Here is a 22,126-nt window from a genome sequence, read left to right on the forward strand (position 1 = left end):
GGACCACTTAGGGGGCCAAGGGATCAAACCAGAGCATGCTGTGTGCAAGGCTCTACCCACTGTACTCTCTCCGCAGCCCCATCCCAGTCAAAACTTGATACTGTCGTAGGGTAATCTGCATTTATTCATATAACATTTGCATGCATATGAATTATGCCTCTGTGTTTGCATAATATCTACATATTAATATTCAGACTCATTTGCATTTCCCAGCCTGTGTCATAATAGAGCTTGCAGACCTACTGATCATGTCTCCATTTTGTAGGATATCACACTGGTACAATATATTGATAATGTAATCCTACTGAACTGCTTTTGATTCCTGGTCTGAAAGAAGCAATTGCTTTAGATACTTTAGTAAGAAACTGGCCCTATAGAGAGAGAAGGGGGGGAAAATACAAAAATTTAAAAACCTGACACTTTGGAACAAATATTAGTGGCTTCTGGAACTAGTAGAGGACAAGTTGCTGCATCTGGCAGGCCACCTTTCTAGCTCAATAATTTTTTTTTCCAGTGTAGGGCATCAAACCCAGGTCTCATGCATGCAAGGCGTGTGTTTTTCATCGAGCCACGATCCTAATGAGCCCCTAAAGTCTTGATTTTAAAATTTCCCTCAAATTCAAGAAAACAAAATCCCTTGAAGTGGTTTCTATCGCTATTTTGAGGGGCAGGCAAGATGAGGGGAAGTGCCTTTGGTGATATCCTTTTAAGTTGAAGTAAATTTTCAGCTTTCAAAAAGTACTTCCCACCACAACTTCGTTTAGTGGAGTTCCCTGCAGAATCCAGGAGATGGAGGTGCCGGGGATTGAACCCGGGGCCTCGTGCATGCTAAGCACGCGCTCTACCACTGAGCTACACCCCCGCGGCGACCTCAGCCTTTCTACATATTTTATCGAACTTTCTGTGATTTGATGATTTGCAAAGATTTTTATACACAGTTACACCGCTGCTGCTGAACTCCTTAATCACATCGGCAGCTACATCAAAAGAAAATCAAAATAATGCCAAGTCTTTTATAGATTTCCTAATGTTAAACCCAGTTCTCTAAATTCCAGGCAACATTTGAATAGAAGAAGGCAAAACCCCCTCCCTAGCTCTGTCACTGAAAGAGCTCAGAAAACAAAGGAGGAGAGTTAATCCGATTTCTTCCGTTTCTAAAAACTTATTTCCACTAGAAGGAACTACAGTTCCTGAAAGTATTTCCTGGGACAAAGCACAAAAGAGCCTAGGACATTCCCCTGTGCCCACATGCAAGAAAGTGCTCCAGATAAGAAGGTAGGCTCAAAAGGACTCGCAGACACGTTGACATTAGAATGCAAAAAAAAGGGACCTAATCTAACAGATAAAATAAGAATACTCTAGCCCTTACCAATAAGAAAGGAAAAGGTGAAGAGACTGGAAGCGCCTTGCAAGAGGATATTTTGCTTAACTAGAGTTTAAGTTAGTGCTCCTTGTGATCAAAGTTGAATTCTCTGTAATTTCTGTAATGAGATTTTATATATACTGACTTTGAACATGTCATTGCACAGATATAGGAACTGTCAAAATTCCCATATCAATCTATTATTTTAATGTATCTATTGAACAGAAGACATTTCAATATTTCTAATAGACCCTTGATAACAGTCTTTCAGGACTGCAAAGTAACCAATTCCATTCAATTTTCAATATTCACGATCAAATAGATTTTAAAGTCAAGCACCATTCAGAAATTTGCTTGAGTTTAGTCTCCTTTTCATTACAAAGATATTTTTGTGAGATCTGTCATTTTTAATGTGCTAATTTTCATACTCCTGTTTACGACGAGTTTCCACTGAATTACATTTCTCAGCCATTTTGACGTTTATGAGAAACCAAAGAACGTAAAAAAGAGGAAAATGAGGAACTATAGGAAACATTCCTTTTCGTTTCTTTTATGTTCTGAGTTGTGTCTAAGTGAACTCGTTAGGTGGAAGGTTTTCCTGTTAATTCTTCACTTTGTTTCTCTCCAAAGTCTCTATCTTCCAGGTATTGGTCCAGAAATTGTACCCAATTTGCGCGAGTGGAAAACAATAAACTCTAAGTCTTTCTGGGTGGTCAAGTGTGTGGGACAACTTGAAAATGTATTTAAAAGAAATTTAAGAATGAGTTGCAAAAGAAAAGAGAGAACGTACTCTCTATGTGTAGCTGAAATAGCTCAGTTGGGAGAGCGTTAGACTGAAGATCTAAAGGTCCCTGGTTCAATCCCGGGTTTCGGCAGTTTTTGTTCTTCCTATTCAGTGGATTTCCCCTAAGGCTACCAGCCCTCGGTGTGAGCCAAACTCCAGGCGGGACAATTCTATTCTGGTTCAGTGGTTGCTGCTTTGAACATGCTCAAACTTTTCTCTCATTATCATCTAAACAATACAGTGTGCTAGACCACTCCTGGCCACCAAATTGCTTCTTCTCTTCCTCCTGCCTGGTCCTCGGCCTCCCTCTCCGTCAATACCCCCTGCTCCAGACTCCAGGTGTCATCCTGCCCTGCCCTCCCCCTTCCCAACTACCCTTGCACCCGAGTTTGCCTGCCAATGGTCTCGTTTCCACTCCCTGGACCTTACCGACCAGTGGCTCCCACCCGACCGCCAGAAGAGGAAGAGGATCTCTGATGATCAAGATTCCTGCCCTGTCCGCCTTGTCTCTGGCCCACGGACGGCGAGGGACCCTGCAGTCTGTCTGCGACCCTTCTCTCCACCTGGGAAGGTTGCTGGAGGTTGGCCTTGTTACTGAGCACCGCTTTCACGTTAACGGTTTCCAATGCGCTTACTCCAGCTCAGGACGGTTTAGCAAGCTAAGAAAGAGTCTCGGGGTTCGGGGCATCCCCAGCCCAGCTGCGCTTCAGTTGCACCCCGAGGAGGGGCAGCTGCTGGGCGTCGTGCAGGGGGTCCTGGGGAGGAAGGGGAGCTTCGTCTTCAGAAAGAACGACGGCGCGCACCTGCACGGGCGCTCGCAGAGGAAACTTCCAGCAAGGCAGAAAATCGCACGCCTGTGCAAATCCAGAACCTTTAAAACCTCCCGTCAAGTTCTGGCCACAGGCCCCAAGCGGTCACTGAGAGCCGCCCTAGAGGTGCGGGAACCCGTCCAGGGGCACAAAGGACCAACCCGCAAGTTAAGTGGCGTTTCTGGGCGCGTCGCCCTTGGACCTCGCGGCTGTTCTGCAAAGAGCCGCAGCTGCGCCTGGCTGGAGATGCTGCGAGCCGCGACCGTCTCCGGGTCTGGGGTGCTCGGGGACCACCCCGGGCCTCCCCGCACCTGGATCGGCTTCTCGGGGAGTTTTTTTTTCGGGGGGGGAACCCCGTTTGCGGTTCTACCGGGGGAAGCTCCTGGATGACGGGGACAGTCTGGGGCAGTGGCGGGACCTGGATCCCGGGGGAAAGACGCGCCTGAGCGCTCAGGGCCTCTTGCAGAGACGCTGCGACCCAGCGAGAATCCGACCCGGGACCCCGGGCGCCCGCAAACGCCCAGCAACGCCTCCAACGCCCAGCAACGCCGCCTCCAACGCCCCGCAACGCCTCCAAACGCCCCGCAACGCCTCCAACGCCGCGGCCCCAGGCGCACTGGGAGGAAGTGGCGCGACTTTCCGTTTGCTCGGCTGGTCCTCGAGAGGCAGCAGCCGTCTGCGGAGGCGGCGGCCGGGGTCCCCGGGGGTCCCGGAGGAAACTTTCCGGCCGCGGCCCCACCCGTCCTTGCCCGACGGCCGCGCCGCGGAGCGGGGAGCAAAGTCCGAGTCGGCCGCCGGGCAGCTGGCGCCGAGCCGCACCCAAAGGCGACGCGACGAGGAGGAGCTTCTTGGTATCGATTTACTAGTTTTCACCGACGGTGTTTGAAAAAAAAAAAAAAAAAAAAAGTCTCGCACTCGACGCGGAACTAGGCCACGGCCCAGACGGGCTCCCCGAGAACGCAAACGCGGACGTCGCCCCCGGCGTGGCTCCGTGGCTTAGTTGGTTAAAGCGCCTGTCTAGTAAACAGGAGATCCTGGGTTCGAATCCCAGCGGGGCCTTCACGCTGCTTTGCAAAGCAGCCAGCTTTTGTGTTTTTAGTGATTTTTATTTGCTTGTCTGTTCTCCAGCATTCTATTTTTACAGTTCTCCTTTCCCTCACCTTCCCCGCCTATAAGCCCCCCCCCCCACACACACACACAACGCACACACATTTGGGACACAAGTAGTCTCCAAACACTTTCTAAAGTGGAAGGGGACTTGATTCCTCTTTGCAACGCAGGAACTTTGCAAGTCAGTAAGCAAGGCTCAGGACTGCAGTGCTCATATACTTACTAACATACCGGTGGACTTTGTTGCAAAAACAAACCTTATCTTCCCTTATGATTTTCTGTGCAGCTTTAATTTAGGGAATTCCACTCCTGATTTCATGTAAGAGAGAGGAACACAGAGAGGACCTGGGGTTTAGTATTAGATTCATCCGTGTCCTGGAGATTATAATTCAACTATAATTCGACTGAGGGTGGAAATGCATACATTTGACTCAAAAAATTTGTGAAAGCCTACTATGTATGTGGATTTTATGCTCACCTACTGTTATGTGGATTTTGTGCTCACCAGGGCACCCGACCCAATGCTAAATAAACACACATAAAAACAAGGAAATAGTGTACTTAAGATAGTAAAATATAAAGCATTTTTTCTTTCTTGATCTCTTTGTAATGGTTTTTACATTTTCACTATTTAATAGCAATCTAATTGAGAAAACTAAGATTGTAAATTATCAGCATAGATTTTACTGAATATTTTTATATTGTTGATTTCAAGTCATAAGGAATTGTGTTTTAAGGAAGCATAAGGCAGAACAAGAAAAACCAGACATAGAAGTTGCCCGAGTAACCTTTGCTTGTGTGCCATCCTAAGGTTTCCAAGCACTCACTTGCCAAAGATCCTGGCGTTGAGCCCGAGACCTGTAGAGCTACCGTTGAACGCGTCCAAGCACTCTGTTCAGCTCCCTGTCAGTGGCACTTCTGGCCATTTACTTTTCAATACCTAGATGTTTTGGGCTTCTCTTTCTCAAAAAATTTCATATATAAAGTATTTTGTCTAACCCAATATATTTAACCACTCAGAAAAGTTTGAATTCTATTCCATAGTCCTGCATGTACATTATTAGGATCTAATTCCTGATTCCTGGAAGCACGGTGGGCCTGTTCAGAAAGTCAGAGTTGATGAGAAGTGTCCATACCTCACCACATCCTGTTGGCCAACCCCAAGACAACTCAGTTATTTAAGAAAACTGAAAAACTGGAGAAAACAAAAGATGAGGGTGTCATCTTTGGGTCCCTTATTACATTCTTTTTCTTGTTTGCTTGATTTTGTTGATGTGGACTCAAATTCTGTTTCCTGGTGATGATTTTGTGTGAGCAGGTTCTTCTCCTTATCCCTTTTCATCTACTCTTTCCATAGTCCGTCCCCCTGGGTGATGTAAAAGTATACTGTGTGCAAATAGGACAGCGATAAAAGGACTGCATCAGATTGTATGTAAGCAGGCAGCAAAAAAAAAAAAATTAGAAAAGTGGGTCCAAGTCCATGTAGATTGTTGGCGAACAGCTGAGAAACACATACTAAGATTCGGACAAGTGGAAAGTGCACAATTAGGGCACAGAATCTGTCTCACTCTCTTAAATAAATTCCAAATAATCTCTTGGAGCTACACCTTGAAATATTAGTGCCGGAAGCTCTAATCCTCAAAATCCCAGGAATCAGCAGGAGAAAATTCTCTGAGATGGATTTCACTGGCTTTGAAATCACTAAACCAGGTCTTGTCTAATAGTCACCCTGGAAAGGATTTCAGAGCAAACTGCTCTGCTTCTGCGCCTTGGACAGTCCCCATTCAACCTCAAAAGTAGACATGATAGTTGAAAATATAGTGAGATCTGCTGACATATACCTCATTAAACTGGCAATGTTTCTTTTTTTTTTGTTGTTATTAGGTTTTTTATTTTTTTATTTTTTATTTTTTTTACAGTTGTAGATTTACAATTTTTTGTGCTTGGGTTTCGATTATACAATGATCAGATACCCATCCCTCCACCAGTGCCCATTTTCCACCACCATGGATAATATCCCTCCCACCCCCAACCCCCCATCCCCCCTGTCTCTGTGGCAGGGCAATCCCCTGTGTTCTCTCTCTCCTTTTGGATGTTGTGGTCTGCAAAAGAGGCATTGAGTGGCAAACATGTTCAGTCCATAGTCTACTTTCGACATGCATCTCCCCTCCTGGGAGGATCCTCCAAACACCCTTTATTTGGTGCTCCCTTCTCTATCTGAACTGCCCTTTCCTCTAGGATACCCGGCTGGCCTCTAAATTATGGAGTAATCCTCCTGGTGCTGATCTCAGCTATTCTTGGGTATTAATCTCATACTTTGTTACTTTATATCCCCCAGATGAATGCAATCTTTCTATGTCTATCCCTCTCTTTCTGACTCGCAATGTTTCTTTTTTAAGTTGAAAAGTTCAGTTGCTTTCTTGTCTTTCGTACTGCCAAGTTCGTCAGTGTAAAAATTGTTGTCGATCGAATAAAAGTGTGGAGCATAAACAATTATTTAATGTATCTAATTATTTATAATATCTTTACTGTCAACCTATAACTAATTGGGAAAATCAAAGATAGTTTTTATGTTAGAAAAATATTTATTGTAGCTGGAGAGAGAGTGCAGCATATTGAGTGCTTGCCTTGCATGCGGCCAACCCTGGCACCCCATATGGCACCACAGGAGAAATTCCTGAGTGCAGAGCCAGGAGTATACCCTGGGCTTGTGTGGCCCAAAATCCACAAGAAAAGGAAAAGCAGAAGAACCAGAAATAATGGTAAAACCCTACACACACACACTCACGCACATACGCGCGCGCGCACACACACACACACACACACACACACACACACACACTTCCTCTTGACCTTTGCCTCATCTCCAAATACTAAGGAATGTTCTCATGCATCATCCGTCATGTTAAACTAGGTCCGGTCATGGATGGAGAGGAAAGAACAAATACTCAGTCCTCCAGAGAGATCGCGTGGATCCCCTGGAGGCAGAAGATGTTGTTTAACGGTGTTATCTCAAGAGAGAAATGACCATTCCAGCCATTCATTAAACCACTGATGCCTGGTGGTCCTTTCTCTCGTGACCATCACACTCTCCTGTGTTAACACACCCCAGCCAGCCGGCCTATGACAACCCCGGGTCTTAGGGCCAAACTTGTTTTCAGACAAGGCCCCAGCATCTCGGATTGTGACAACTGAGTAAACGTGCTCTTCTCGCACCCAACTATCTCTCTCCAGTTTTGGATTTTGATCAGCAACCATCTAGACCTGGATTCAGGAACAGATTTTGGTGAGCCCGTGGGAACTCCTCAACTCCAGGAGGCTGAGGGCGGCCACTTTGGGCAGTCATCGGCTCCCTGGGAGTTACAATGGGTGCCAACTGTTCACAGCCTAATCCGACTCCCAGCCAAGATCAGATCCACCTGTCTTAAAGACTCTCCTTTTTCTTCTCCTCACAGGAACCATTGCCCAAAGTTGGGGAAGGAAGAGGAGTTTCAGCTTGGAACGACTTCCCAGCGCCAAGTCCAGGTAAGTCCCCGTGCATATAATCTGAGGCTCTGTGTGCTGGGAGTCTGGGCTTTTGCTATTTGGAACACCCTTGGATCCCTTGTGGTACCGGGAGGTGTGTGACAAGGTTTTGGAACCTCTAACAGGCTCATTGGTGAGAGGATTTATGTTTGGAAGAATTTCTTCTGTGCTTGATTTCAAACTTTTGTCTCGACTGTCTTGCTAAAAGTGGGTAGTTCTGTCTCCCTCGGGTCTACAAGTCTGCGAACATGGGCCTACGAATAGAAGGATGATCTCGACTGTGAGGCTGCCTGCCCTGCGTGTATGCTGGGGTCTAGGAGAGAGATGTCTCCTGAGTAAACCTCTAAACTGGGACACAATTTTACGCCTCGAGTTATTTGGTCAAAGATCTAGCACATGGGGATAAAGATATCTGAGGTCTTGGCTTTTATGTTGTTACATGGCAAAGATTCTTCTCATAACGGTCCCAGTGGATGGTGTAGAGGGGTGGAAGATGCCATCCCTTTGCAGGAAGTAGGACACAGGAAGCAAGAGACGAAGAGGACAGGAAGTGTAAATCCTTCTGTTCCTACGGCCCTGGTCCAACACCCTAAATCACAAATCCACCAAGAGGAGGTGATTGCAGGCTTCCTCCACCAAATGTAGCGGGGTTTGGAAGGGTCTTCCCAGTGAGCCCCCAACAAGGCACCCAGGTGTAGCAGGGAGCTGGGGTAAAGCAGTCTCCTCTGTGGGAGCTCCCCACAGGCAGACTGGGAGTCAAGGGTCGCCAGCCAGAGAGGATTGTTCTCGAAGCTTCTCTCTGCCTCACACCTATTAAATGGGAAGATCCAAACTCAGCTTGTCATAAGGATCCCTAAAGAATGGCTGATTTATTCTTTGCTACTTGCGTCTCATTGCCTTGCACGAGGCTTGCTAAGGCAATAAGCAAGCAGAACATTTCCATCAGGAAGATTCCCAAGGGACACCTTGATCAGGAAACCATGTTCTCAGCACCCAGAGAAGGGAAGAATGAACTGTAAGAAGCGAATTCTTCCAGGACTCAAAGAGGGGTAGGAAAACCAAAGAACCTGAATAAAAATTTTTTTTTAAACTTCTGAATTCCTAAAGTGGATCGATAAGGCATACTGAGCCTACCACCCAGCCTGCATATTGATCTGGAGGCCCCCAAGGGTACCTGAATATCTAAGCTCCACGGGACAATGTGCCAAAGACATTCAAAGGAAGATGAATACAGCACAAGGAACTATTGTCAGGAACTCATGGTGGGTTTGTGGACATCGCCTTAAGGTTTATAATGCTAGGGAAGAAATAAAACACAGACCAGCTGGAATTCTGGGAGGAAGAGCAGCAAACAGGATGATTCATGGGTGGCCCAGAAAGAGAGGAAGGGAATGTCCTTGAATAAGGACAAATGTGTCCTTGAATAAGGACGAATAAGGATGAATGTGTCCAAGAGGTCTCACGATGGAGACGTTACTGGGCCCGCTCGAGCAAATCGATGAACAACGGGAGGACAGTGTTAGAGTGTTACAGACAGTGTCTGTTGTATTTAAAAGAAAAAAAAAATGGGGAAAAATAGATGTCCCAATCTGAAAGGAGGAGGAAAAAAAATCTAGGAAGTTGTGGGTCGGCGCAGTAGTACAGCAAGTAGGGGTTTTGACTTGCACAAAATTCACCCGGGTTCCATCCCCGGCATTCGGATGGTCCCCCAGCACTGCCAGGAGTAATTCCTGAGTGCAGAGTCTGGAGTAACCACTGAGCATCATCAGGTGTGACTCAAATAAACCAAGTAAATAAATAAAGATATCCAGTGTCAATCGCTTCATCAATGGCTGAATAAATAGCAGTGCTCCTACGTTTAAAAAAAAAGAAAGAGGAAGCTGGAAAGAAAGACAAGAGGAAGATGAGGATCAAAGTTGTGACTGAGATAAATTGAGAGGTCCAAGGGCTCTGGTTGACCCACCCAGGTCAATTTTAATTGCCCTACAGGAGCCCTGGGTAAATTTACAGTGGGAACCAAATGATGAGTTTCTTTTGTTTTGTTTTATTTTTTGTTTGTTTTGTTTTAGGACTACACCTGTCAATGTTCAGGGGTTACTCCTAGTTCTGCCACTCAGAAATTACTCCTGGTTGTGCTTGAGGGACTATATGGGATGCTGGGGATCAAGCCCAGGTTGGCCGTATGTAAGGCAAGTGCCCTACCCACCACACTCCCTCTCCAGCCCAGATGATTAATTTCTTTCTTTCTTTATTTTTTTTTTTTTTTTGCTTTTTGGGTCACACCCAGCGATGCTCAGGGGTTACTCCTGGCTCTGCACTCAGGAATTACTCCTGGCAGTGCTCGGAGGACCATATGGAATGCTGGGATTCGAACCCGGGTTGGCCACGTGCAAGGCACATGACCCACCCGCTGTGCTATCACTCCAGCCCCACCAAATGATTAATTTCTTAATATTACCAGTGCTAATTACTCTGTTTTGAACAAAAAATTGACTAAAAACAATAACACACCTTACTGGCTACTAGAGTCACTAAGAGAACACACACACACACACACACACACACACTCACAATGGTTTTTACAATTTATAGAATGTCAGTGGGATGGGCGAGAGATGAGGTTGGAGGCTGCATCTTAGCCACACTTTTTGAATACGTCAAAAGGTCCTGTGCTGCTCTTGGAATAAGACTGAATCCATAAATAAACAGTTCCCAGCAGGTAGGGCATTTGCCTTGCCCGAGGCCAGTTCACATCCAGTAATCCATATACCTGGAGCGATTCCCGAGTGCAGAGCCAGGCCCCTGAGCATTATCAGGGCGTGGCCCCCAAACAAAACAAACAAAAACAAATGAGATGTTCAAGTTACATTCTCCCTTGAAGGGCAACAGCTGTATCTACAGGTACCTCCGGGAAATGCGGAAAATGCACTGCATTTTCAAAGACTGCTCACACAGCCCGGAAAGTGAAAGGAGGAACTCTTGCCTGGGGAGACCAGCCAGAGGGTGAGTGGCTCTGCTGAGCCCAGGGGACTCTGGGAGGGGCTAAGAATGACCACAAATCACTATCAAACTAAAAGAGTGATCAAGTCTTCCCCAAAGAAACAATACTCCTGGAAGAGAAAAGATCCCAGTGGCGTATAACCCATTTTGCAAAAGGTTTTGAAATTTGGACTCATTTCATCATAATGACTGTTCCCCTACAAGGCACCCATATTGCCAGCAAAAAAAAAAAAGTTTGTACAGGATTTAAGAGTCACTGATAGGCATCACTAATATGCAAGATACGCATCTTTGCCTGACCCATATACTTCACTGATGACTATTCCAGGAGACTCAGGCCGCTTCTCACGCTAGACTTAAAACACAATTTCTTCTGGCGCTGGCTGGAGTGATAGCACAGCAGGTAGGGCATTTGCCTTGCATGCTGACCCTGGTTTGATTCCCAGCATCCCATATGGTCCCCTGAGCAGCTCTAGGAGTAATTCCTGAGTGCAGAGCCAGGAGTACCCCTGTGCATTGCTGTGACCCCAAAACCGCCTTCTTCAGCATACCCAGTAGGGAAAAGGCACAGATATGTTTGAATGACAAAAAAAAATTGCCATTGAATTGTGATACACACACACACACACACACACACACACATATATATATATATATATATATATATATATAATCTTTGAATGACAAAGACCACAGTACTGTTGAACAATCCTTCCTCAAAGATTTAAGAACTTTTCAACGATTTGGGGAAGGTAGTGACTAAACATCTCAGAGCCCTACAATTTAGGGAAATCTTTTATCAGAAGCGAATGATCTATTTCTTGGCCAACCCAGCTATGAACTATTTAGAAAATATCATTCAGGTACTTAATCATTGGTATTCTGTAGGTATGAAATATCTTCCTCAAAAGGGTAGAAATGAAAGGGAAACATAACTGCTTTAGGATTGAAAGTAAGACAAGGAAAAAGGAGTTCATGGCTAATTGTAAGCAGGCAAGAAAGAGTCACAGTTCAGCCCACTGGAAGCCAAGAGTTTCATGAGGAATGCTGGACTTGTGTCTGGATTCCAAACTTTGAAATTATTGCAAAGTCCCTTTAAAAAGACCCTAAGTGGGGTTGGAGAGAGTAGAGAGGATAGGGTTCTCGCCTTGCCAACTTTGGTTCAATCTCTAGCAGCCCATATGGTCCCCCAAGCCCACCCAGAGTAATTCCTGGGCACAGAGTCAGGAGTAAAGCCTGAGCACCTGTGTGATTTTGGGGCTGCTCCCCAAAATTTTGGGAGCAGCCCCAAAATCACACACCCCTAAAAAAATAATTTTATGAGGGTTTTTTTTTTTTGGCTTTTTGGGTCACACTTATCAATGCTCTGCAGTAACCCAGTAATTCCTGGCTCTCCGGAATTACTCCTGGCAGTGCTTGAGGGATCATATGGGATGCCAGGGATTGAACCTGGGTCAGCCACAGGCAAGACAAAGGCAAATGCCCTCCCTGCTGTACTATGACTCCGGCCTCCCAAATAAAAAAAACAATTTTATTTTTTAATTTTTGCTTTTTGGGTCACACCCAGCGATGCACAGGGACTCCTCCTGGCTCTTCACTCAGGAATTATTCCTGTCGGTGCTCGGGGGACCATGTGGGATGCTGAGAATTGAATCCGGGTCCGCTGCGTGCAAGGCAAACGTCCTACCCACTGTGCTATTGCTCCAGCACTCCCCCCCCAAAATTTTAAATGACCTTAAAGGGAATAGACTGAATTTTTCACTTGCTCAACTGAATACCCAAAAACTTTCCACATTGTCAAAGAAAAATTAACATCATCTATTGCTAGGTTTTCCAAATCTCTTGAGGCCCTTTAAGTTATATGACCTTGTGACATACATGTGCTACCTGTGCCCGTGTGCTGCCTGTGCCCATGTGCTACCTGTGTCCAGGTGCTGCTGCATGTGGTGCCCGCATCTCCCCTCTTGAGATGCTGAGTTTCATGTCCAGCACTGGATTGTGTACCAGGGTTCTCTCTCCACTGGGAGCCAACATTCTCTCTCTCTACCTCTCTACTCAAAACCCCAAATAAAACCTCTTTTAACTTCTGAAGAAATTTATATAACCTTGAAAAGTAAGTCATGGGGTAAGGAGTATTTATCCTGATGTTTAGGACAACCTAATTTCTCATTGCACTCTAAGCAAGTGAAAGATTCTATAAAAAGATAGATTTCCGCTCTGCCCCCCCCCCGCCCCCAATGTTCTTTTATTCCCCTTGGATTTGGAATCAAACCTGGCAATGCTCAGGTTTCACTCATGGCAGGGTTCAAGAGATCACTTGTGGCGCCAGGAATTGAACCCGGGGCAGCTGCATGCAAGGTCAGCATCCTGCCTGCCTTACTATCACTGCAACCTGGACCCCAGCCTTCCGAGGTGGCTTCCACTTGGGATGTTCTCCAAGAGGCCAACAATTCACTTTGGGACAGCTGGTAACAGTTTATATTCCACCCTCTGTTGACTCTTCTGGAGCAGAGAAGCACCTATTAACTCACTGTAGAATGGCCAAGAAAACACTAGGACCCTGTCCAAATCCTGTTGGACAATCTCAACGCTGTCCCGAGGACTGCCACAACATTAGACCCAGCAGAGGAGGAGGAAGACACTGGGCTGTGTACCCAGAGGAGGACTGCAGCCTCGGACACTGCCCAGACTTGTCTCACAGGCTTTGACTAATCTGACTGGGCTTCATTCCCCAACGGCAGAGCTCCGTGGGCGCCCTGGACCCTGAGTGAGTGCTGGACCTGCAGCACTCACCTGCGTCTTACTTTGGGTTTTGGTTCGGACCTTGATCTTGGGCCAGCGGAGCCTAAGACCATGGGCAATGCAGGCATGAGTCTTCCCCAAGCTCGGAGTGAGCCGTGGAGAAAACTTGACTAAACTCGGGACATTGGGCCTGGTCTCCTCAGGCTTTATGAAGGCATTGTGAGTCGCAAGTTCAGGTTCAAGATCACAAGAACTTGTGGTCTTGGCACTACTGGTCTGCAATTTTTTTTTAGTTCTTCTTTAGGGCTGGAGCGATAGCACAGCGGTAGGGCGTTCGCCTTACAAGCAGCCAACATGGCCGACCCGAGTTCGATTCCTCTGCCCCTCTCGGAGAGCCTGGCAAGCTACCGAGAGTATTCGATATGCCAGACACAGTAACAACAAAGTCTCCAATGGAGACGTTACTGGGCCCGCTCGAGCAAATCGACGATCATCGAAGATCAAACTCTTCTTTTGTGCTTCTTGGCAAAGCACATGTTCCTTAGGGATTTGGAGTCCACCCATAGAAGAGACTCCTAGCTTTCTAACTGCTCCCTCTCATCCTCCTCCTCCTCCTTCCTCTCCTTACTCCTAGCTTTGTGCTCAAGGATCACCTCCTTGTGGGCCATATGGGATACCAGAGATCAAATCTTGTAAGGCGAGTGCCCAACCCACTGTAACTCCTGCCCCTGATCATGGTTTCTTTTCTTTTCTTTTTTTTTTTTTCTTTTTGGGTAACACCAAGCAATGCTCAGGGGTTAATCTTGGCTCTGCGCTCAGGAATTTCTCCTGGCGCTGCTTGGGGAACCATATGGGATACTGGAGATTGAACCCGGGTCAGCTACATGCAAGGCAAATGCCCTACCTGCTGTACTATCGCTCCAGCCCCTGATCATGGTTTCTTAATGCCACTTATTTTGTTTTGTTTTGTATGGGGACCGCATAACAAGGCTATGCCTGAGGCTTACTCTTGTCTCTGTGCTCAGGGATCACTCCTGGTGTGCCTGGGTCAGCACTGGGCAAGGCAAGAGCCCTGCCTGCTGTTCTATCTTGCCAGCCCCTCTTCATGCCACTTCCGTGCCATTTTCAGGAGTGGTTGTGTGTGGTGTGATTCATGGACTTGACTCTGTCATTCCTATGACTGCAGCTTCCCTCTGGAGCTCTATTCCAGTAAAAAAGATTAGTCTGATGCACAGTTCAATCAGCCTAATCAGTGGCTGAATAAATAGCAGTACTCCTACATTAAAAAAAAAAAAAAGGATTAGTCTGTATTCAGACTCCACATATGCCTTCATGATACTGTATGCTTGTGGTATATGCAATCTGAAATGGCCATTGGTGAGGACATGAGGTTTCCCTGGAAATCTTCGCCCTTGTGAAAACTGTGTTGCTTTCCATGGGGGTAGCCATCACGCGTCATCCAAGGCATCAGACATTGGATTTCTGATAACCAAAAGAAACCAGGCTGCTGACGAGGCTGCCAAACAAGCTGTAGACAGCCCAGACATGTAAGGAGCTTGGATTCTGCCTCTGGCCTTCACAGTTTAAGTCTCGTTACTCTGAACAATGTGCCCAGGAGTGAAGATTTTTCCAACATAAACTCAACCTTCACATGGAAGTTGAACTCATAAATCATAATTTTGCTCTCTGAGCCTCTGGGGTACCCTGTTATTAGACACTTACATGAAGACTGCCATTAGGGTAGGGATGATCTCATGAAGCTTGGACCTTATTTGAAGGGACCATTTGCAAGGACCACTCACATAATCCCCCAGGGATGTTATCCGCATGCAAGTAATAACACCAAGACTGAGGTGTACTCTTACAAAATGATGAACTATAAAGGACTTGGACCTTTTGAAGACTTGCAAATGGACCTTGAGGACTCAGAAGTGAACATAAGTGCCTCAGACAGAGGAAATTTAAAGTACCTTTTAATACTTGTGATACTTTTTCAAGATGGGTCAAGATCTTTTCCATCAGATCAAAGAAATCAATCAAATCTCTGTTGTTCTTTTTTTTGTTTTTGTTTTTGTTTTTAATTCTCTGATTTGGTCTCCCAAGTCCACTTTAAGTGACAATAGATTAGTTAGTGTTTGTGTCTGAAGTTACCCAGAAGGTAAGCAGGGCAGGACAAAGCAAATGGGAACTTTATGCATCATAGAGATCTCAGTGAGAACAGAAGCAGAAGATCAAGATAGGGGTCAAAGTGATAGTACAGTGGGGAGTGCGTCTGCCTTGAATGCGGCTGACCCAGATTCAATCCCATATGGTCCCCCGAGCACTGCCAGGAGTAATTTCTGAGTATAGAGCCAGGAGTAACCTGAGAGCATTGCTGTATATGACCAAAGAGAAAAAAAAAAAAAAAAGAAGAAGAAGATCAAGATAGCTGCCAAGCTGTCAGGAACCCTACTGGAAAAGGGACAGTGTTGCCTATTGCTTTTCTTTGGACTAGGTTACCTCTCAGAACCAGACTTAAAATGAGTCCAGTTTCCCTTAGGAGATTGTTATAAACTTCTGGGGAAATCACAATATACTCATATTGTACAACAGATCAATTGAGTTTTGCCTCCCTTTCTTTCTAGGTCCTCTTCCCCGGTTAGTGAACCCCTTCATCCCTTCAAGCCAGGGGATCAAGTTTTGATGAAAACCTGGAGGAATACTGGACCACAAGAGCAGCTGAATGCGCAGTGGACAGGTCCCTATGATGTACTGGTAACAGCTCATTCCACTGTGAAGCTGGAAGGCATTAGATCTTGGATTCACCATTCCAAAGTCAAGAAGGCGCCTCTCGAAATGAAGTTGGGGGAACTGCCGCTTTCAGAAGAGACCTGGAGCTCTGAACGTATTGATGGGTTGAAATATCTCTTTAAGAGACACAAGTCGTTAAGAGAAGGAAGACATGGAGGGTGCGGGATCCCGGAGGAAAAGAAAAAAGAAAAAACAGGTTCCAAAAAGAGCCGAGAGCACCGGGAAGTTCCAGATGGAGTAGGCGCCGCATCCCGCCTCCCCCAGATGGAACCCTGGTGACCAGAAGCCTCTACAAACACAGCTCGAGTATGCGGGAACGAGGACTTTTTCTCAAATCTGCCGGACTACACCTCCCAGGTAACCTCTGATCCCGGAAGTCATGCCCACAGCCCGCCCCCCAGCGCCATCTTTGAAACGTTCAGAATAAGAGAAGGAAGACATGGAGGGTGCGGGATCCCGGAGGAAAAGAAAAAAGAAAAAACAGGTTCCAAAAAGAGCCGAGAGCACCGGGAAGTTCCAGATGGAGTAGGCGCCGCATCCCGCCTCCCCCAGATGGAACCCTGGTGACCAGAAGCCTCTACAAACACAGCTCGAGTATGCGGGAACGAGGACTTTTTCTCAAATCTGCCGGACTACACCTCCCAGGTAACCTCTGATCCCGGAAGTCATGCCCACAGCCCGCCCCCCAGCGCCATCTTTGAAACGTTCAGAATAAGAGAAGGAAGACATGGAGGGTGCGGGATCCCGGAGGAAAAGAAAAAAGAAAAAACAGGTTCCAAAAAGAGCCGAGAGCACCGGGAAGTTCCAGATGGAGTAGGCGCCGCATCCCGCCTCCCCCAGATGGAACCCTGGTGACCAGAAGCCTCTACAAACACAGCTCGAGTATGCGGGAACGAGGACTTTTTCTCAAAACCGCGCGGCCGCTTACGCGGCCGCGCGACATCTCTCTATATACAAAGTGATCAATGAGAAGTAAACCACCCAATATTTCTCCCTGAAAATCAGAGTTAAGTTTGGAGCATGGCCACAGCCCCAGAAACACAAGGACTTAATGCAGAAACCAGCAGCTTAGAGCAGAAAAGTGAACGGACGATGCGTTAACCCAGGCCATCATTTCTGCCCAGAGGGGAAAAGGGTGTTGCCCCATTCGCCCTCTCTTCTCGGGAAAGAAGGATGGCGGCCGCATGGGAGCCTTGTGGACAGCAGGTATGAGCCGGGGGTGTGGGGGCGACTAAAACCTCATGGGAAGGGGGGCGTTCCAGTCCGTCCTTCACGCCCTACCGAGGTCACCAGTCACCCCTCACGAGCGGCTCTCCAGCACGGCCACGGCCCCAGAAGCACAAGGACTTAATGCAGAACCCAGCAGCTTGGAGCAGAAAAGTGAACGGACTATGCGTTGATCCAGCCCATCAAGTCTGCTGGAGGGGAAAGGGTGTTGCCCCATTCGCCCTCTCTTCTCTGGAAAGAAGGATGGCGGCCGCATGGGAGCCTTGTGGACAGCAGGTATGAGCCGGGGGTGTGGGGGCGACTAAAACCTCATGGGAAGGGGGGCGTTCCAGTCCGTCCTTCACGCCCTACCGAGGTCACCAGTCACCCCTCACGAGCGGCTCTCCAGCACGGCCACGGCCCCAGAAGCACAAGGACTTAATGCAGAACCCAGCAGCTTGGAGCAGAAAAGTGAACGGACTATGCGTTGATCCAGCCCATCAAGTCTGCTGGAGGGGAAAGGGTGTTGCCCCATTCGCCCTCTCCTCTCTGGAAAGAAAGATGGCGGCCACATGGGAGCCTTGTGGACAGCAGGTATGAGCCGGGAGTGTGGGGGCGACTAAAACCTCATGGGAAGGGGGGCGTTCTGGTCCGTCCTTCACGCCCTACCGAGGTCACCAGTTGCCCCCCACGAACGGCTCTCCAGCACGGCCACAGCCCCAGAAGCACAAGGGCTTAATGCAGAACCCAGCAGCTTGGAGCAGAAAAGTGAAAGGACTATGCATTAATCCAGGCAATCATTTCTGCCCAGAGGGGAAAGGGTGTCGCTCCCTTCCGCCCTCCTCCCTCTGGAAAGAAAGATGGCGGCCACATGGGGGCCTTGTGGACAGCAGATATGAGCCGGGGGTGTGGGGGCGACTAAAACCTCATGGGAAGGGGGGCGTTCTGGTCCGTCCTTCACGCCCTACCGAGGTCACCAGTTGCCCCCCACGAGCGGCTCTCCAGCACAGCCACGGCCCCAGAAGCACAAGGACTTAATGCAGAACCCAGCAGCTTGGAGCAGAAAAGTGAAAGGACTATGCATTGATCCAGGCCATCAAGTCTGCCGGAGGGGAAAGGGTGTTGCCCCATTCGCCCTCTCCTCTCTGGAAAGAAAGATGGCGGCCACATGGGAGCCTTGTGGACAGCAGGTATGAGCCGGGAGTGTGGGGGCGACTAAAACCTCATGGGAAGGGGGGCGTTTCGGTCCGCCCTTCACGCCCTACCGAGGCCACCAGTCACCCCCCACGAGCGGCTCTCCAGCACGGCCACAGCCCCAGAAGCACAAGGGCTTAATGCAGAACCCAGCAGCTTGGAGCAGAAAAGTGAAAGGACTATGCGTTGATCCAGGCAATCATTTCTGCCCAGAGGGGAAAGGGTGTTGCTCCCTTCCGCCCTCCTCCCTCTGGAAAGAAAGATGGCGGCCACATGGGAGCCTTGTGGACAGCAGGTATGAGCCGGGGGTGTGGGGGCGACTAAAACCTCATGGGAAGGGGGGCGTTCTGGTCCGTCCTTCACGCCCTACCGAGGTCACCAGTTGCCCCCCGCGAGCGGCTCTCCAGCACGGCCACGGCCCCAGAAGCACAAGGACTTAATGCAGAACCCAGCAGCTTGGAGCAGAAAAGTGAACGGACTCTGCATTGATCCAGGCCATCAAGTCTGCCGGAGGGGAAAGGGTGTTGCCCCATTCGCCCTCTCCTCTTTGGAAAGAAAGATGGCGGCCACATGGGAGCCTTGTGGACAGCAGGTATGAGCCGGGAGTGTGGGGGCGACTAAAACCTCATGGGAAGGGGGGCGTTTCGGTCCGCCCTTCACGCCCTACCGAGGCCACCGGTTGCCCCCCACGAGCGGCTCTCCAGCACGGCCAGGACTCCAGAACACAGAAACCAATTTCTTAACTATCTGACTTTCAGTAGAAATACTTCCAGGGTCAATAGGTAAAAGAGCAGAAATCCAAAACCAACATTTAATTCTTGAACCCAGCCGTAGAAAGCAAATCACTTCACAATGCTTTTTCAGCATGTCTGATTTGGGGGGGGGGGGGGTAAACTCTAAATAATAGTGGTGAATCTTTTATTGAAACAATGAATCTAATCAAAGCAGATAGAGTGTTAACTAGAATTCATCTGCTTCACAGGGACGGGGAGGGGTGGGGGGTGGGGTTTTATTGGGGTTCTTCATGGTAAAAAATAAGTATTGGTAAAGGGAAATGTGTTTGATATTTGCATGACTGAGACATAAACCTGAAAGCTTTGTAACCTTTCCCACAGTGATTCAATAAATAAATTTAAAAAAAAAAAAAAAAAAAAAAAAAAAAAAAAAAAAGAGACACAAGTCGTGATGTCGCTTTTCCTTCCCTTACTCTTTCCAGGTACTGATGCCAGGAAGGACCGTTATTTAGGTACAATCGCTCAGCCCATAGCATGTGCTACCAAACTCACTCTCTTGTGGACACGGCATCCAAAATATCATCAGTTTATGGTCCTGGGGACCCACTTATTTACTGTAAATATGATGTCGCCCGCATTAGCTGCTCATGGCATAAACTCAATGAAAAGTCCAGACTCACATATGTGTCAGAATAGCCCAGTTCCCTTCTGAAGGGGTTTGCAAACTTGCATGTTTCTCTATCCCAGTAAAGATCAATAATAATAAGAAGAAAAGTCGCATCATGGATTCACGATCAGGGAAAACATTGCTCCTTTGTGGCCAAAAATTAGTTGTCATACCCAGAACTCATAATTCAACAGATAATCTTGGAAAGGCCTGGGGAGAAAAACATAACTATTTGGGTCAGTGAGAAAAAGGAATCTATTTCTCGTTCTCCTGATGGTTATGTATTTCTATGTGACAAAGATGGAATCCCACGGACATATAACTGCAGATGGAATGTCACAGATTTGGGACAGTATTTTCTGGGCACTTGATAATCTCATTTACCCACATCCCTGATAATGTAATGAGACAGTTGTATAATTTCCAAAGCCTACTCACCAGCAATTATTTTCCTGAGGGTAGAGTGAATAAAGACCAATATTTCTTTGGGCATATTTTATTTCCTTGGTGGGAAGTAGAGATCAACTAAAATATGTTAAGGAACTTATCTGAAGCCCTTATAAGCATTGCTGATGTTATGTCCCGGGAAGGGAGTTTCGCTCACACATTGACCAGATCAGACAAGAGGATGCAAATGCAAGGCCCTTTTATCGCTAGCTCGAGCTAGGGTCCAAGTCTCATCCATCGTTGGAGTCTTGAGAAAGACCCCGACTCCGAATTCTGAGCAGTTTATATAGGGGTTGGTTACATAACAGCATTTTTTTCTAGGAACTGTCAATATGTTTCCAATTCTTGTATCTGTCTGGTCCTCTGACTTTAGGGACCACCACTATGTTTCCAATTCTTGGTCCTTGTCCTGTCTGGTAACTCCACTCCCTCGGCTCTCTCTGCTTGGCTGGGCGCCTCTGCCCTTGCTCCCTACTCTGATAGGCTGTTGGCATGGGGCGATTTATCTGCCCAGGGTGATATTGTTTTCTGAGAAGTAAGGACTTTCTGATGGGGGAAACTGAGACTTAGGCCTGCTGAGCTTCAGTCTTAAAGTGGAGCCTGTCAATGGCTCCTCTTCAGCCTCACACTGACAAAACTTTTAAAACTTTTGAGCTTTTTGCTTTTTTTTGTTGTTGTTGCTTTTTGGCTACCTACTGTGCTATCACTCCAACCTGCTCTTCTTAATATACAGAACTATTTAGATTCAAAAACTCAAATAGTTCTGAATAATAAATAGCCCAAGATTATACTTTAGCAGAAAAAGGAGATATCTGTGTATCTATAAACTATTTTTACTGTTTCCATCTAATATCTTTTGCCCAGGCTAAGACTAAGGTTAATAAAACCAGATAATAAGTCACCTGGCCGCCACAGACTGTGGATCAACATAAACCACGGTTTACAGGTGAATATAACTGGGTCTTATTGTGGATTCCAGATGGGAATTCTATTCATATTAGAAGACATTTTGAAATAGGGTTCATCATCCTGGACCTTTGTGTGGTGTGTGTGTGTGTGTGTGTGTGTGTGTGTGTGTGTGTGTGCAATTGAGATTGAGCCCAAAGACTCAAACTTTTTTTCATTTTATATAATTTTATTTATTGAATCACCGTGAAAGCAGTTACAAAGCTTTTGGGTTTAAGTCTCGGTCATACAATGAAACGCCTGTACCTTCACCAGTGCCCATTCTCCACCACCAAAACCCCCACTATACTCCCATCCCACACCCTCCTCCTACCTGTGGGGCAGATGATTTCCACATTACTCTCTCTCTATTTTGATCACATTCAACATTTTGACACCAGACCCAACATTATTATTTGGGATTTTACCCCACACTCATATTTTCCAAAAAGGCAACAGTAGACAATTTGTTTTCTATTTCTGGTTATGAATGACATATGATGTCACGTGGCTGCAGTAGTGGCCGCACGATTTTGAAATTCTGAAATTTTAACAATTAAATCTGGAGGGATTTCTTGCCAAAACCTGCTGGGTTTCGAGATTTATTCCTGAGTCTCTTGGATCATGGCTATTAAGCAGCTTGCTCAGGAGCCAGAAAGGCCATTAGTGGGTGGCGACTCAGAGTCTTGTTGGGACGGGGAGGAAAGGGCCGGCTCCACTCCCATCCTGTGAGGCCCCGCGTGTCTCATCACTGAGGGCCCAAACCTGACTGTCCAATGGCCTCTGGAGGATGGCAGCCAGTGAGCCGCC

The 22,126-nt window shown here is 47.1% G+C and overlaps 3 non-coding genes across 3 annotated transcripts; 2 read left to right on the forward strand and 1 right to left on the reverse strand.

The window, feature by feature from the left end:
* Positions 1-790: 790 nt before the first annotated feature.
* Positions 791-862, reverse strand: TRNAA-AGC (transfer RNA alanine (anticodon AGC)). Its single transcript has one exon. It is a non-coding gene; the product is annotated as a tRNA-Ala (tRNA).
* A 1,303-nt stretch (positions 863-2,165) lies between these two features.
* Positions 2,166-2,238, forward strand: TRNAF-GAA (transfer RNA phenylalanine (anticodon GAA)). Its single transcript has one exon. It is a non-coding gene; the product is annotated as a tRNA-Phe (tRNA).
* A 1,703-nt stretch (positions 2,239-3,941) lies between these two features.
* On the forward strand, positions 3,942-4,015 carry TRNAT-AGU (transfer RNA threonine (anticodon AGU)). Its single transcript has one exon. It is a non-coding gene; the product is annotated as a tRNA-Thr (tRNA).
* Positions 4,016-22,126: the final 18,111 nt, after the last annotated feature.

Source organism: Sorex fumeus, unplaced genomic scaffold (genome assembly GCF_029834395.1).
Source record: "Sorex fumeus unplaced genomic scaffold, SorFum_2.1 ptg000094l, whole genome shotgun sequence".
Classification (NCBI taxonomy): domain Eukaryota; kingdom Metazoa; phylum Chordata; class Mammalia; order Eulipotyphla; family Soricidae; genus Sorex; species Sorex fumeus.